Below are 5,000 nucleotides of genomic sequence, written 5' to 3'. Positions count from 1 at the left end.
AATTAAAAAATCCCCCTCACAAGAGTCACCTAAGAGAAGAATTCCCATTTTCTAAAATGAAATTCAGGCCCTGAATAAATGTCTAAAAATCCTGATTGGAGCATCACTATAAATAATTCTACATGATAAAACTAAAAAGAAGGCTTTAAAAAGATTGGTATCAGTGATCGTATCAGCAGATACCACTTTCTGTGATCGGCCTCAAAACATTTTTTTTTTTAAACTTCCAGAATCACTCTATAGGAGTGAAGGCAGTGGAGCCCACATCATCCATCTGTTGTGAGATACTGTAGTTGAGTGAGGGAAAGATGGAAAGTTAATATGCTACTGTGAGCAATAGGGGTTATGCACAACAGACTTCCGTATTCTGTTAACCGGGTCTCGTCGCTTCCAGTTCAAGCGTTTTGCATATGCTTAGTTAAATATGAAGCAGTTTTACTCAAGATGCCTTCAAAGTAGATACCAATGATGATCATAACCAATTTCCATCACATATGCGGACTGATATCTAAAACTTTTCACACTTAGATATAAAAATTGAATAAAACGTCAACAATAAAAACAGCTAGCTAGTTTAACTGATTATCTTAAAAGTCCATAGATATCGCTATTATTTCATACGGCTGTTAACATTCTCCGACAAGCGGAAGCAATGAGACCTGTTTTCCGGGTTTGGTCAGGTGATGTTCAACATATACCCTATTCCACAGTTCCTTACGATTTGTCTCTAACTATATAGAGAGATATAATAAAAACATTACGCATGGAAAAACAGAAATCACCGCCTGGGTGAGTTGATCATCATTCATCTTGTTCATGATATGATTCACTAATGCAATTTATATACCATCTCCTGCATAATTTAAATTTTCAGCAGCAAGAAAAAAAGATTCATTGTCAATACACAATGACAACGTATATCTACTGGTAATACATCTCATTTGTGATCACATTCAGCAACAGCAGAGTGACCTGGTGACCTCCAGTGATAAAATCACTGTCAACGTGAACGCTTTAGGCTGGACTCTGGAGCATAATGACAAATGTCATGCATCGTATTCCCATGTTACCACAATGTCTAGAAGGGGTTGTACACAATAAAAGGGCAATGCTCAGGGTTACAGCTTCTGTAAATGCTACAGCGCATGTCTGTGCAAAATCAATGTTCTTGCTTCAAAGCTTGGACGAACGTCACACAGGGACTGCAACCTTTTCACTAAGCTTCCTTTATAATGCGGTCATCAAATCCTTTCTGAAAAGGGCGTGCCTGCACAGGAACGCACCAGGGATGGGCTGCTATCAAAAGATTCATACCTTCAACAGAGGCCTGAGCAAACCCAACAAAGCGTATTCCCAGTGCGCTGCTTTGATCCATTTTACATGCTACACCTTTTTTTGTGTAATGTATCTTATCTTCTTATTCAGAAACGTTTGAGGAGATTAAAAAGAACTATCTGTTGTAAAATCAAATGTTTTATGTGTCTTTCTTCTAGGTAACCAGACTGCACCTGCACTGCAGTGCCCAGACTAGCACAGCTTGTGTGAAAAATGACTTCACATGAATAAAGAATTTTAAAACGGTGTTAAAACACATTAGATCCATTCCAAAACATAGCGTGAAGATGGTTTCAAAAAGTTGGATTCATAATTATCCCTTTTAAGATATATTCTTCTAGCCAAAATCTAAGGCAGCACTGAATACATCTTTTTGGAGAAAACAATTCCAAAATGCACTGCAACAAGGATGGGGGAAAAAATCATAATAACCACCATGGTGGACAAGTATGGAGAAATGCTTATTATAAATAATATTTAATTCCATAAATTCAATAATAATCAATAAAAAATGTTAATAAAATTATTATAAAAAAGGTTTGCAAAATACCCTAAATTACACAAAAATAACTATATTAATTACTGTGGCATTTGCTTAGCCACATAACAAATTAAGACTAATAGAATCAATTGTACACTTTACATCAGAAGCACCATTTGTGGAGCATTCTCAATCAGTCACCTATGAGGTTCAATGCCATTTAGGATGCTGCCTATATAGGCGGCTCATTAAGGAACAGAGCTACCGTGTTGGCAAGGAATTGAGAGTGATTTCCGATCCATCTTTCCAGTATGAGAGAGCACCCATAACCCCTAACCATTCAAATCAAGAGAAATTATTACATGGAAGATCATGTGCATCTGTTGCTAAACCATTATACAAAATACTTGACACCATCTGCTTAATAATTCTGCCATAACACCCACCCCCATGGTGGAGTTCAAGACCAAATATCAGCATCCACAAATAGACATGGAGGGAAAGAGCTTTTCTAAACCAACCTCCATCCATCAGCACAGATGCCTGGTGAAGAAATGCTCCATGAGATACTGTATGATTGTGCTAGCAGGGGGGCAAACGTGAGTTTCGAGGCTATTGCACACACCATAATAAATCAGCAGTGGGGAGGCGTCGACTCACATGCTCATTCCACAGGAAATAGGTTTAAAAATATACTAACCCTTATTAACCTTATTCCTCACAGGGTTTCAATATACTTAACGAGGTTTAGGAAATAAACTCAGGTCAGTGTTGATCCTGCGATGAGAGACGTGAAGCCTCAAATGTCAACATCAGTGTCACTTAGTCACTCCGCAAACAAAAGCGGTCTGGAAATCGAACCTTGCAGAATGTAGAGGGGGGCAGAATCCGAGTCAAGTCATCAATTTCCACACTACTGTGATAATAATTGCCCTTCCCTGCAGCTCTTGGCACCTATAAATCAAAGCGGCAGATGTGAAAGAAAATATCAAAGCGTATCAGCTCTCTTTTTATTGATTTCCAAATCCATGCAAGAAAAAAACGTGTTGGCAATGCCTCTTTTGTTAAAGGGATAGTTCACCTGAAAATGACAATTCTGTCATTAATTACTCACCCTCATGCCGTTCCAAAACCATAAGACCTTCGTTTTTCATCAATCCGAGACTTTTCTGACCCTGCATAGACAGCAAGGGAACTACCATGTTCAGGGCCCAGAAAGGTAGTAAGGACATTGTTAAATTTGTCCATGTGACATCAGTGGATCAACCGTAATGTTATGAAGGTACGAGAATACTCGTATAATAATAATATAATAATAATAGTGCGCAACGAAAACAAATAATGATTTTATTTAACAATTTCTTCTCTTCCATGTCAATCTTCGACAAGCGTTCATGAGAGTACCATAGTTTTCTGAAGCCATGTGGTAGACCGAAAATATTAATTATCCACTGAAAACATTGATATTTGTTCCAGCTTTCCTTAGTTCTTTTCATAAGTAGTGATGTCTAATTCATGAATGAATCATTCTACTGAATCAGATCTACTCAATTAATTGGTTGATTATGCTCACAAAAACAGTCTAAGGGTGTATTCACACCTGTCTTGTTTGGTTCGATTGAATCGAACTCAAGTTAGTTTCCCCTCTTGGTGCGGACCTTTTTGGCAGTTGTGAATACAGCAATCGCACTCGGGTGCGGACCAAACAACCGCTTCCAAATGAACTCTGGTACAGTTTGTTTAAGGTGTGAATACATGTGACATCAGTGGATCAACCGTAATGTTATGAAGGTACGAGAATACTCGTATAATAATAATATAATAATAATAGTGCGCAACGAAAACAAATAATGATTTTATTTAACAATTTCTTCTCTTCCATGTCAATCTTCGACAAGCGTTCATGAGAGTACCATAGTTTTCTGAAGCCATGTGGTAGACCGAAAATATTAATTATCCACTGAAAACATTGATATTTGTTCCAGCTTTCCTTAGTTCTTTTCATAAGTAGTGATGTCTAATTCATGAATGAATCATTCTACTGAATCAGATCTACTCAATTAATTGGTTGATTATGCTCACAAAAACAGTCTAAGGGTGTATTCACACCTGTCTTGTTTGGTTCGATTGAATCGAACTCAAGTTAGTTTCCCCTCTTGGTGCGGACCTTTTTGGCAGTTGTGAATACAGCAATCGCACTCGGGTGCGGACCAAACAACCGCTTCCAAATGAACTCTGGTACAGTTTGTTTAAGGTGTGAATATGACCCGACCTCGATCCGACCCAATTGCAGAAATCACGCTCAGAAGCAGACAGCTCGTGCATATAGTGCTGTTATTTGCGTTTCAATGGCTTAAATCGCTTTTTTTTAAACCATAATGCTTAAAAATAGATGCAAATGGTGAGTTTTCGTGACCATGGCGCACAGCAACATGACGTGAGCGCGCTAAATAGGCTATAGCTTATTGCAAAAATTACCATGACTATGTTAGGGGAAAATAGTAAGGAGATATTTGAATTATTTATTAATAAACTAGTGTTTTATGAGTCAGTGTCACAAAGATGAAGTTGATGATCCTGACTCGCCATCTCATCATTGGACGCACCTTCAGAAAGAAATGCATCTTTACGGATTACATAAGAGTTTTTGTTTTGGATTTGAACTATTTCATTTTGTAGTCATTTAAAGCTTTTTATAGATATATTCATCATGTCTGTAAGGAAAATATTCGCTTAGTTTCGGTTCATTTTTGTGAAGTGCTCCTGTTCAAGACCCGAGACGGCAAGCGCATCCTATTTGTTTGTTTTTTATTATTTTACAAAAGCACAAAGTTTTCTTGATATTGTGAGTGCACACAAATAAAAATAGACCCTTTACAGTTCCGAACTATGTATTATTCTTACCTTTATGAGCAAAAATGACAGCGTATTTAATTTGTTTCCACTGATGTCCTGAAGCGCGCTTCAGCTTCCACTCTCGGCACAAACGATTGGATATGCGCCTAACAGCGCACATTTATATAGGTTAAAAGTTTAAACTAACATTGTGATGTGCTTTAAGTATTTTATATCTATAGATTTTATTTTCGGCAAGTCTTTATTTCAACATTGTCTGACATTCTCATATGATGCTCATAAGTTTCTTCATATTGCGTAAGTATCTGATAACACCAAATCAGTAAAA

The 5,000-nt window shown here is 37.4% G+C and overlaps 1 protein-coding gene across 1 annotated transcript in view; it reads right to left on the bottom strand.

Moving 5' to 3' along the window:
• The window catches only part of LOC107561551 (rho GTPase-activating protein 5-like), a 47,870-nt gene that overhangs the window by 18,314 nt on the left and 24,556 nt on the right, over positions 1-5,000 (bottom strand). The window lies entirely within an intron of this gene.

The sequence above is a fragment of the Sinocyclocheilus grahami genome, unplaced genomic scaffold (genome assembly GCF_001515645.1).
Source record: "Sinocyclocheilus grahami isolate Dianchi unplaced genomic scaffold, SAMN03320097.WGS_v1.1 scaffold778.1, whole genome shotgun sequence".
NCBI lineage: Eukaryota > Metazoa > Chordata > Actinopteri > Cypriniformes > Cyprinidae > Sinocyclocheilus > Sinocyclocheilus grahami.
Note: the sequence above shows the minus strand (reverse complement) of the source record. Positions and strands in the feature narration are given on the sequence as shown.